Genomic DNA, 12,803 nt, shown 5'->3' with positions numbered 1-12,803 from the left:
ACGGGTCCCATCCAACAATATCCCATACCTGTTTCGGTATAATACTGTTCTAATAAATAATCATCTACCAACATACAGAACATTTTTAGGTTACTCTAAAAAACCAATGAATAGTTAGAAAGATAAGGAAATACCTCACTTGTTCACACACTCCAACACAGTTTTTCTGCATGAGGATGTTTCATCTTGGACGAAGTTTATTAGACAATGTGTGCTACGCTTTTCAACAATAATCCAATATCGAAATCATGTGTTTTTGTATTGCAAGTCCAGCGTACGTTCGAGAGCATCGCCAATTAACGGCACGCGTGAACAAGTCCTCATCCTTCATTCAGATTGACTATTGGATGTATTTGTCTGCTATTCTTGAAGGCCACTCGTCTAACGTAACGCTTAACGGTTACCTTATACGTAAAATTTCAAGTGTAGAGGTTAGCAATTAGGCATCGTAGATTGTTTCAGGTTAGCATCTGCCGCCCTTTGGGTGTTGCCATCGAATTTCAATTCTATTCTTTTAGTTTTATCATTTAGCAAATGCCGTTCAGGCTGTGCCGGAAGTGACTGAAACTGAAGAAAAATAGCTACGATCCCATAATTCTATTTTGGCGCTGTTAGACACGGCATAAATATGTAGTAAAGTGGCGGAAAAGTCGACGAAGGTATATCGGCTTATTGAGATCATCAGAGTGGCAGCCGATCATTAACAAACCATTACTTAGGCCGAGCGTCAGGCATCGCTCTACTAAGAAGAGTGCGTAAAACTCTCTGTACGGTATGCCACATATGAAGTCTATTTATTATTATAGAAGAAGGGTCAAATTGTTCAAAGGATTCATCTGATCTGGCGTCCTCCAAACAGGCCAATGTTATTCATCATTTCCGATCGGTTCTGACCTTTGCAGCGTTGAGCCACCCGTAATTGGTTAATACCAACGTATGCATTGATCATGAACGTTATAACGTTCAACAAAGCAATCTGTAACTTTTAGTGATTGAAAATGGCAGCGTAATATGCTAGCTCCTAAGAGAAGTTAGGCAGCAGTGGGCCTGCGATTCTATTAGAGTTATATCACGTACACAGTAAAATATACATAGTTCTGTAATACTTGATATAATCTCTAAAAAAGACAAAGCGTTTACCGGCCGTGTATAACGATATATAGGGTCACCGATAAGGCAAGCTGCTGTCGTAATAAGCATACGCTCACTAGCTATAATTAGTGCCGCAAGAAAGCCCTTTCGTTTTGCAAGTTTATTGTCGCGATCGACAATGTGTTCTCTTCGGTAGTCGAGTGAAGATCAGCTGCTACCCAATGCATCCACGCAGGATGAACCTCTGCTGATATTATAAACCTTTTTTCCCGAGATCGACGCCATTGCCATGCCTCAAGCGGGCCTCGAAAACTCCAAGACAGATCCCCAGGCGACAAGCAGTAAGAACTTGAATAAAACTGAAATTTAAAGGGCTCCAAAACTAACTAGAATGGTCGTACGATGCCATACATCTAGATCGTATAGACATAGAATTTGACGACTGCTTTAAGAAGTAGAATATTAATATTTAATATAACTCCAAAATAAATCCAAATAAACCTCCACCAATTCCTTTCAAAGAGACATTCTGTGCCTCTTTGCACCTTTTGTACTTGTTGGCCCGTTTGAGTCCTCACATTTATTGGCCTGCTATCAGCCCGAGACTGAACTCCGCTCAAAATTTTTTCGGTACGGAGCGCATTGGAGCAGTAATTTAACTAGTACCTTAAAGCCTCAAAAATTAACCGAATGAGATTTCGAAAATTATTAGTATATTGAATATATAATTGCAGTGAGTGATCGTTACAGCCAAAAGAAATTTGTAGGACATGTAAAAAATGACCGTAAAAATATATGCTTTTGTTTAGATGCGGTATTAGAAACAGCCCATCAAATAAAATCTGGATTCATTTGTCACACGTTGAAAAGAGAACGATAAGTAAACAGTAGTTTCAGTCGGGCTTCGATTCGATGTGTTATCAATTGTCAGCTACTTGTTCCGTGTCTACCATGTTCTTTGCCGCTGCTTTTGCTACGGAAATCGACCGTTCGACCCCCCCCCCCCCCGTGTCTGTCTGCACTGCGTTTGTGGAATTGTGGTTGGTGGATAGAAGCATCCGACTCCAGTGTAATGCTAGTGGCTTCCATTGTTTTGCGTGCGCTCAGGCCACCTGTTTTTTTTTACTCGTCGCTGCCAACGCAGTCCAGTGTCCTGTGCCGGATAGCGGTGCTCAGAGGTAGGACGAAAGGAGAGAACGTCGTATATGACGTATCGTGTGAAAATTGCTTAGTCGTTGCTGCGCATTTCTTTTCTTCGAGAGAAAATCCGACTACGCTGTAGCCTTGAACGTAATCCAAATTGCTTTTCACAATGGCCCGAAAAAAAACCTTACGCGTGCAATATAGAATGAGCTTACAGGCAGGGTTTTTGGCATGCGTGATTTGTTGTTTTTAAACATTTACCAAATAATCTGGCCTTAAATCGTAAACGAACCTAATGTTGTTTCCACTGTTTTTTTTTTTTCAAATCTTACTAGAACCTTGTTAGCTGCACGCTCTGAAGCTCTCCAGTACCTTACTCCAAAAGACTATAGAAAAGCCTTCTCCCGCGGATGAAGGCGCAGTGTAAACTTATAATATACTATTTTGTCGTATGCTCTGCAAATGGCGTTCTGTTAGTATGGACACGTGACCTCAAGGCATGGAGAACTCATGAAGTTTGATATAGGACAAATGACCTTAAGCGTTGTTTTGTTATCTATTACAAACGCGCTGGAATACCTACTAAAAGTGGATTGTGCGTGTTATGAATTCAAAGCACCAATCGAATTTGTGTGTAGAGAGAAAGACCATTGTCTCGTGCTGATCTATAACAACCAATTATACTCAAGCTCATCTCAAGGGTTCATATGGTAAGGGCTGCCCTACACTTACCATATGAACAGCGTTCTCGATCTAAATTTTTGGTTCGGTATAGCTTGTAAAGAAATTACATTGTTGTAACAATTAACCGTTATATGCATATAGATAATAAGAACTGCAGGTGATCTCTATTCGATACCACTCCAATAATAATCGTGCCTCAGACGGTGCGTGCACAGCATGTACTGCACGGGGCACTCACATTGGCCCTTATTTGTCATCTAAGATTCAGCTATTCAACTATTATTAATATTTCATGTCCTTCTATTTAAAACTGAATGATACGAATCGTCTAAATGCTTAGACTAGCGGCGGTGGATGGCCTACACGCCATCGGCTGCGAAAATGTAGAACAAGCTCGGTGCTCGCCTATTGGCTAGTAGAAAATAGGTGCTATACGAGTTGAACACGCACGGCTCCTTTTTGAGTACATCGCTAGGAACATCATCTCTATCGGCCCTGTTCTCACGGTCACATCTCTCTTACGCTTAGTACTTCCCTCAGAGACGCCTCTATTTTCAACTTCCATCTCGTATTTTTTTCTATAACTGATTTATAACTGATTGCAACCAGCCATCGGATTCGGTGCTCCTCGTGCCGGACTTTTCGCTCTGCTGTACTTTTCTACTGTTTTGGAGGGTCCGTTTGCATGACCTCTTGCTTGCTCTGCTGTTTTCGATTCGTAGCGGATCTCGTCAATACCGCTAAGGCTGGTTCTAGACGTATTGCGCGCTCTGCCTATTCCCCTCCCTGGTTTTCATCTGCCCTACTATTTGAACAATTTCTCTTTCTCTCTACATATGTATTGAGATGATCATTAAGGTCTCGGTCAACAGAACGGCTCGGGAGTGGGTTTACAGCGTTGCTGCCAGGGATTATTTAACTTGATTTTTTCCAAGATTATGTTTCTTTGGTTTGCCGCTGTCGGCACTGTATCTTTGCGATGACCTCGGGAATAATTGAGACACTGTTCAATACTCGCACAATGCGAGCCAGACATAGGATGAAAACGTAATAATACCTAGCGTAGTTCTCCTCATACGAAGTTCAGTTTGTTACCCTGTCGCCCTGCACAAGAAGGCTTGTTCGGACATTAAAAAATATTTCCTCCTAGTTTTGGGTACATCGTCGTTGAGAGAGATAATTTGATGGACGCATTAAACCTTCTCCGTTCTGGCATTAAGTGATTGAATTGAGCTCCTAGTATTTCGGCCTAGAATGCATATAGCTTAGGTGTTCCAGAATGAAAAAGAGAAAAGACTGTATACCTAAACAGGAGACAACTAACGGGTCTGACAGCAGATTTGAAGGCTCATGCGTAAAAAAGTCTTAGTAAACCTTCTTCAACAAAATATAGATATTGCTGTATTGGATCTTTCAGTTTTTCTCCACTTGCAATAAATTCATTTTATTTCAAATTTATGAATAATTAAACAATTCAATGGACCTTTAAATACTGGCTTACTGCGTGACTATTAACAGAATCATAAAAATCTTGAAATGTTTCGATCGACGAAGAATGAAAACTTGATATGTTTGGTAGACGACAGAGGTGCTTGAGTCATAATAGACTATGAGGTGCTTGTCAGCACCTCATAGTCTATTAGCGGCAGAATCATGCAGGACTCATTTGCACATGCCAACCTAGCTGACCACAAAAATCGCACGCGTTGGAATAACATGCCAGCCCTAGCGCTAGCTCTTTGTTGCCTCCGTTACGGCCCAAACAATCCAGGGTGGGAATGCGCCTTCTTGGAAGAGTGTAGTGGTTTTATTATTATTGTGCAGCAGGTAATTCACTACCTCGTTATTCGAAGTTAGGGTCATTTACGGGCGTGCCAAGTATACACGTGCAGCAGACCCTGTTGTTGCTTTCGCTTCTGTTCCAGCTCCGGATTTTTCGAGTAGCCTAGTGGTGTTCGGCGGAGTTGATCCAACGGCCATTGACGTCTTTCAACAGTTGCGTCGTGCGATCATATCAAGTGGGGCTGAGGAATTCGAAAGCTGGAAATGGGCTGCTGCAGTACCCCATTATAGCAGCAGATGTAGTATCAGGTCAAGAGATCTATTGCCCCTCTTATCGAATCGTACCAGTAGGCTTGTGAGTCTGTAAGTTCGTACGTACTATTGCTATTATCCTATGCAAACGGCAGAACGAGTGAATCAAAGGTTAAGAGTAGGAGAGTTCAGGAGGCATGAGAATATATCTAAGACCGTGTGGAGCTGGGCTTAGATGTCTGTTCGCGGCTCGAGTTCGACGCTATTCAATAATGACATAGTCGAAACCGTTAAGGGGGTAGGATTGCTCTAGCCGGTATTGTTGTTGTTGTTGTTGTTGTTGTGCTTATCATTTAAAATATGTATTATTGCGGTCGTATAATGTGTTTGTTCTGGGTAGGTCAACGTATGTTAAATTGATAAATATTAACGAGATGTAAAATCAGTGTTTGCGCTACCATTTTCAATGATAGCTGGTAAAATAAAAATTGCATCAGTTAGCCTACAGTTATACGAGATTTGAGATAAACAAAAGCAAGCACAAAATAGGCGCATTTTCAGGTATCCATACTCTAGGCATAAATCCTGAGCGCCACACACACGTTTGTCCATCCACCAATCTGATATTTGTTGGACGCTTCGCCAGATCAAGATGCATCTTCGAGCAAAAAAGTGATCAGAACGAGTGTCAGGTATACGCACTCTGGCCGCAGCCAGATTTGATTTTGAAAGGACATTTATAAGTATGCTCGCCCTATTTATCTCTACCGACAAACGCTCATTGCCAATCTTCTGCCAAGAACTTATTCCTAGGATAGTTTTTACCTTGAATGGTGTTAGGTCGGAATGGGCCGATAAATAGAGACAAGTTTTTGTGTTTTTGCTTTGTGCGTTCTTGGCGTGAATATAAGGATGTGCCTAAGTATATTTAACAGGAAAAAAAGCTCTGTCTCACCAGCTCAATTGCTCTCATCTTGTGCCCGGACAGAATATCGATATTTCTCAAGACAAACACATACGAATGGGTATGTGAACCCGTAGCTCGCCTAGTAGAAACAAAAGTTTTGAAGCTGCGTGCGGAACTAAATGGACATTTCAGTCGTGTCGAACCATTGATTCTCGCGGGTGTACTCTTTAATCTTCATATTTACCATCAGTTTTTTGCTGCAGTTATTCAAGTTGCGACACAAAAAACAAGGAAACGGAACTGACGAAAACAAGCTTTATAAAAAGAAAACAATAATAATGCTGCTGCCTTCAATATGCTAAACCATAAAAACAGATTTCTCTAGATAATCTTCTTCTTTCTTACCGGTTGAATATTTGTCAAGTTCATGGACTATATGAATAATAGATAAAGCGGCTTTTTAACTTTTTATAGTTGCCAAATGAAACAGACCTAATTGAAGAAATACTTAGAAGTCATCGTTAGAAGCTCAATCAGTCCATGTTAATCATTACCTTACAAATGATATACCTGATCAAGCATTGTAAGTATGCCTAAACTGTATACCTCTCTTCTAACTAGTTACATAAAATAGGAGTTTCTTTTTAATGGGACCGATAATTTTCGCTGCATATGGCACGTAAAAGTATATGAAGGCTATGCTTCTTTTTGCGTCAATCAATTTCCCTATGGCTTAATCCTAACACAACCTAAAACTTGTTTGAACCTAGTATGTCGATAGTAAACCTCTAATAGAAATGGCTATCTCTGTTTGTTGTTGCATACAAACAAGATGGCAGTATAGACTTCTTTAGAGCTACCTGAATCCATTTCGTCTTTCTGCCTTCATCAGAGTCTCTCCAAATTGACCGTTCCTCCCTATCCCTTTTTACATATATATATATACACGCTCTCCCGCTCCCCGTCTAGCGCCCTTTTCAGCCCCTCGCCCGAAATCGTTAAAGCGCTGTCTGCCGGATCACATTACCCGACTACGGCCGTCCCACTATCTCTTGCCGTTGACGTCGTCCAGTCTATAACTATACCACACGCTCAAATGACGACAGCCGCCGTAGTAGGCTCATCATTAGGCCAGCAGGGTCCTTACAGGGATCAAGCCGCACGACGTGCACTGCTAGCTCCGCCGCGTAGGCTGTAAGCCCCCTCGTGGCGGGTGGCATCACCATAGAAACCCCCCCCAAAACGTACGTCTATTCTGGTCGTCCACTCTAACCGCGGTCACCAATGGTCAGCCCCAGTGGCAATATGGACGCGTTAGTGAGCCCCGCATACATTGCAGAAGCCATAACCAGCTGCCAACGCTTCTCCGTCTGGTCGTGCGTTGTTGCTTGTGCCGGACAGTGAGCGAGTTGTAACTGTGAGCTTAGCAAAACGACTCAGTCTCACTCTTTTGCCGTTTTTCTCTTCGTTCTTTTCTGTTGTGCCTGCATAAAAACGTTTGACGCCATCGACGTCACAAGTGACATTCACAGGATTCGAGTTAGTTCGCTCTTACCAGGTCGTCATTGGCCTTTATAATTCAGGTGGTTAGTTGATGCATAGCTCTGTTGAACCTGCTCCTCAACCTTCTTTCTCGTCGAGTTTAACGTTAGCATCATCTACAGGTCAGGACAACAAAGACAGTATAGGTATTCGAATGGTAAATTGTTATAACCTGACTGATCCGGACGGACAATGATATGGTAGTTGTACTTACTACTCTCCGCAGCGGCAGAAGCTGAGAAAATGTGGCATAAACATTATAACTGTTATGATACGCTGTGATTCGGCTGGCCTGGGAGTGGCCTCAGTGGGTCCCGGCAGTAAGAGTTAGAAAAACAACTTTTAAGAGAGTACCTTATCAAGGAGAAAGTGTTATTTCGGAAAGGAAGGAGGCGGCGTGGACGAAGAGAAAACAAACGGAAACATTGACGACGTCTATTGGATGCATGTGCATGGGCTCTCTGTATAAGGGACGCTCAATGTGTAGAAAGGCAAAGTCTAACAAACGTAAAAATCCGATGATCTTTTGTTTGCCTTTAAGTAGGTTTATGCCAGACACGTTGATTGCCATCGAAGTAGAGTTGTGCTAAGAAGCAGTATTTCGGCTTTAAGCAAGCCGTCGTTTAGCATGATCTAATAACTGGTCCAAGGATTAACGACGGGGTAGTTGACCTATGTAAGCGGTTGAAAAATTAAGCGTCCGAGTAAATAGCAGCCTAAGACTACCTTAACGGTGGTCGATCTCGGAAGTTCTGACTTCGATCCGAATGTGAGCCTGGCCGCAGTAACAGACGCATATTTGGTACAGATCGGGCTCCATTGTATTATTAAGCAGATTCTGATTGGGATCAGTGTGAGACGTGATTGTGAGTAAAAGGGCCGTCATCATGGTGTTAAGCGCATATTTGTGCTAAGAAGAGGCTAACTGCGACATAGTGCTGATTCAGCAGTGTCAATTAGGACGTGCCTAGAGGTGAGTAAGACTACTCAGTTGACTGGATAAGAAGGTCGTCCCTTCATTTGTCAGTTCCTCTATATGTCTTATTGTAAATATTTCCTATGTGAACATAAGTATCGGTTAATGTGAGCTTGTACAAAACAGGGTACCTTGGAACATCTAATTGTCGTTACCTTAAATAAGATCTACGATAAGATTTGTCGTATGTGAAGGAAAATTAATTGTGACTTTCATCCACGCACTGTAGATGTAGAATCCTACGTATGGGAAGCAAATGGCGTCAACTGGAAGCTCTTATATATCCATAAGAAGTCCATATAAGCTTTTACTAGAGCTGTATCTCATAACGTTTCTATTATTCCGCATCTGCACGATGCAGCGCTCGAAAAATGTATTTACACCTACCTATTGTAACAGTTTAACGTCCTTTTCAGGTATAAGGTAGTGCCCAGACGTGGCAAAATATGCCTGTTTGATCCGAGTATGCATTTATACAACCCAATATACATAATCACTGCTTAAATACTAAATGGTTGCAATATTATCTCAGGCGGCCGTGACGCTACTTTCGATGTGTCATCAATTTCCTTCGGTGATCTGTTGCCCATTGAGGTAAAAATATACGTTATTATCATGCAAAATCTATAGTTTAGTTTATCTAGGGACGGATACTTTCATTGGGTTTAGTTTCGAAAAGGGCACAGCTCGTACGCTTCTGTAACTTACAATCCGTATGGCTTCTAACCGTTTTTGTACATTTTCGTATCAATATGCATAGATGCCTGTATTTAGATTTCTTATTGTCGTAGGAGAAGATTTTATACATAACTGGCTTTAAGCAACTTAGCAGAGCTCCATTGGAACGAGAAATGTGCCAATACATTTTGACTAAAGTTTCAGTTTAATGAAGCAACCAAACGACCGTCAGTTAAATAGTTTGCTGAGAATTAAGGCAAAAAAGTATTCGAGTACTAATGATACTAGACGTTAAGACGCGATAACTGCCGATGATTTCTGTGTAAGTTTCTTAGGTATCCATACATTATAGTACTTCTTACAATAATTATTAATGGTAACTGAGGGAACGTAGACAACTTGCTGACCGTAAGAATTCAATGTTCGAGAAGACTTCATTTCTAAAAGCTGTCCACATTAAAAGATAATATAGAACATTGCGAAATCTCCAATCATATTTGTTTGTCGTATCACAGAGTATTGTCCTAATATTCTCCTACATAGCACGTTTATCAGCACTAAGAAACAGGGGCAAACTGGAACGGTGCATGTGGTGTGACGCCATTGAATGAAACCTGTGGCACAGGGCTGAATTTTCTTATTAGGTTGCATCGGGAATAAAATCTATGTCGTGTACAAAAAATCTATTACTTGTCGCCGGCATCATCTTTCGAGATAAAGTCCTTTGTTGGTAATAAAGGCTTCACACGATGTGGGGAAAATAGAAAGTAATGAAAAACTGCATAGAGATCATTGTGGCTATTTTCTTTTTAAGCTAGACAGAAAACATTTCCTAAGGCATCTTCGTTCCCAAGGAGCAATGCTTAATTTAATAACGTCCACTTACCGAAAGCCTTGCCCGTTTTTTCCTCCCTCATGTAAAAGCCTATTTGCCTTTCGTTTACACAAGATGATATACAAGGTAGTTGCCTATCATATCAAAAGAGATGGACGATGCCGTAGAAGTATCCCCATAGGAAGCGGACGGTTAGACAAGCCTCTCTTACGAGACAAGGTCACCCAGGAAAAGCCGTCGCAGAAAACCTAATAGTATCGCCCAGTCTTACCAAAGCATTGTATCACTTCAGAGATTATAGTGCCCTCAGTGTCGTTCTAGACTGTGGACAAGGCGAAGTGTGCCTAAGAAAGGTTCCTGAGTTGCGCTGGGACAACAAAGACAGGTTTTAAGTGGAAAAAGTGATGGAAGATACGGCCTTCTAGAGACTGGATAAGAGTAATAAACCAGTTTCCAAAATTAGATAATAGCAATTTCTTAGATGTTTTTGGACAAAAATGTTGAAGTCATCATCTGCGGTTGCAAGTGAATGTGTGATGATAGCGGACGGTTCTACCACCGAGACGGCTAATACCTATTCTATTTGTAGGTACATGGTCCTTGAGCGTGTCTACCTTGAACAAGGCAGATGCATTGGATAAGCACGGTAAGAGACTTTTAGATCTACCGAAACTTCCCATTAAGTTAATCGGCTCGGGCTTCACGTGCCTCTATGTTTCGAGTTTACCATTGCATCAGGCGACTGACTGTCAGCGCGAAACAATGTGTATCTATGCCCAGTTCGAATCTAGACCAACATATCCCAGATTAGCAGGCAAATACGTTACCCACTAAGCTATCACAGGGACTGGCCATAGGCCATACCACGGTGAATACACCTGTTTTCGTCCGATCATCGAAACTAGGCAACGTTGGGCCCGAGTAGTACCAGTAAGGGAGACTGTCTGGGAACATCGGGTGTGGATGGCTTCACGTGCCGCTCATACTTTTCAGGTCGAAACAAAGGCGAACGACTTTTAGTGTTCTAAGGTCGACTTGCTCGTACGTTCCCCTTACTGCCTTTGTTGGCTGCTCAAAAACACCCGGATTGCCTGTGCGTCACTCCTATAAACGGTTTGTTTACAGCTGTAACCAATAAAACCGTTAGACGTTAAGAACAACTCATAGAAAGGCCTTACGTCTACGCAAATGAAGGCAACTCAAGATAAACCTGATTGTACGCTAGCGTCTAACCAATATGTCATCGTTTTGTACTTTTCAGAGGCTCCTTCTGTGCCGAAATTACATGTGTCAGAGCATTTGGGGCATCTGGATTTTCTCGGTGAGTCTACTGATTTTTCGTTTCATCGAAATTGGCGCCCCCATATTTCGATCTTTGAATTATTCATTTGAATATTGAGAACGTCTAGCGTACACTGAGGTTAAGCAAGGTAGTTCGTCTTATTGTTTGCGGTTTGTCAAAGCAATAAGAGGGTCGCAGTAGCTGCAAAAACAAACAGGTATAAAACCAGAATCGAGAAGTAGCTGGCTCGTTTGTTCTTTCCATCAATATGAATAATTAAGCGAGTGGCTTCTTCCGTTCAGGCACCAGGCCAATCGAAATTCCGGCAAATTCACGTGAAATCTATTCGAAAGGGCACATTCGACGTTTTTAGCATGTTTCATACTAGACTCCATTAAAAACATTGCAGACCGAGACGGATCGTGTCTATCGCCTAATGGGAAAAACGCTATCTGACAGGCAGATGATACGAAAACCAACCCTCATGTCGGCTTGTGCATCGTGCACCTCGTATGAGAAATAAACTAAGAACAAAGTTGAATGATAACCGTACAAAAAGAAGTGAAGCTTTTGAAGTAAAAAAATGTCCTGTCATTTATACGTCTATAATATCTAATGTCGTTTCTTAGTTATAAAGATTACAAGCAAATTAGTCAAGTGTACATGCAAATCATTTGAGCTCGCATTTCCGCGGTACATGGAAGCTAACGGGAAATCAAGTTCAACCTTAGCAGTAGAGATGGCCAGTTGTGCACTTTAACTTACGGCTCACCTTTGGGAAAGAGTAAACCAGCTGACATGGTTCGCTTTTCGTAGACATTTGAAAGTATCTTTAATCATAATTTAAGCTAATTTGAACGGGCGTTTACTTAAGATTGGTTTAGAGAAAGTCTTAGTAATGTGGTACTATAACGGTTAGCACAGAAGCCTCGAATATTATAACTTACGTTCCTTCGTCCACTGAAAAAACGACACAATATAATCTTATGAAGAGGACTGCATACAGTAATATACCTAGCCTGTAGTCGTTAAGGTTTTTTGTGTACGCCTCACGAATTCGCTGAAAGCAATATCAATTCTCTCAAGGACGAACCCTATCGTAAATGGAACTGTAGAACCGCAAAGACTTGGAATCAGAAAACTTAATCGGTCGCTGTGAAATTAATTGAAGATGCGTCTGGGAGATGCGCAATCGGAAATCGTCTGACGCACCGAATAGCAATTTTTCAAACGAAATAGTGGCACTGAGGGCTTCAGAGCGCATTTCGAAAAACTATATGGCCATATGGAATAAATGTTTATAGGCACTCCGAAAATTTGTCGGTGTTGAGCTGAGCGTGGCTACGTACAAACATTTCGATGGCGGATTACCTGTCTTCTATGAATTGTAAATGGACTTCTTGAACTTCGAGGTCGTATTTTCCTGTACATTTAGCATGCTTGTGTCTTTAGTTCCTTCGTCAAAGCTGTTGATCAGAAATTTTTGTGCTGACTAACTCTTGTGAGTGATCTGAAATCAATGTTAAATCCGTGACGGACAAATAGTGTGAAATTATCATAGAGAAGTTATGACCGTAGACCTTAATAGTTCAACAATTCAATTTAATACCTTCACTAGGCAATAGTTACC

The 12,803-nt window shown here is 41.5% G+C and overlaps 1 protein-coding gene across 13 annotated transcripts in view; it reads left to right on the top strand.

Annotated features, from left to right (window-relative positions):
* Positions 1-12,803, top strand: part of LOC111254208 (uncharacterized) — a 56,748-nt gene that overhangs the window by 12,739 nt on the left and 31,206 nt on the right. For 3 of the 13 annotated variants that reach the window (XM_086981256.1, XM_086981221.1, XM_086981187.1), the window contains exons 1-2: positions 7,944-8,375; positions 11,153-11,212. The exons of 2 other annotated variants lie outside the window; for them this stretch is intronic. The gene's annotated coding sequence lies outside the window, so the exon portion shown is untranslated. Of the gene's footprint in view, positions 1-6,921; positions 8,376-8,910; positions 8,973-10,480; positions 10,538-10,883; positions 11,005-11,152; positions 11,213-12,803 lie in introns of those variants that run through there. 8 more of the 13 variants (XM_022814938.2, XM_086980993.1, XM_022815276.2 and 5 more) reach the window with 7 other exon arrangements.

The sequence above is a fragment of the Varroa destructor genome, unplaced genomic scaffold (assembly GCF_002443255.2).
Source record: "Varroa destructor unplaced genomic scaffold, Vdes_3.0 BEIS01000001.1, whole genome shotgun sequence".
Lineage (NCBI taxonomy): Eukaryota > Metazoa > Arthropoda > Arachnida > Mesostigmata > Varroidae > Varroa > Varroa destructor.
This window is presented reverse-complemented; position numbering and strand designations above follow the sequence as displayed.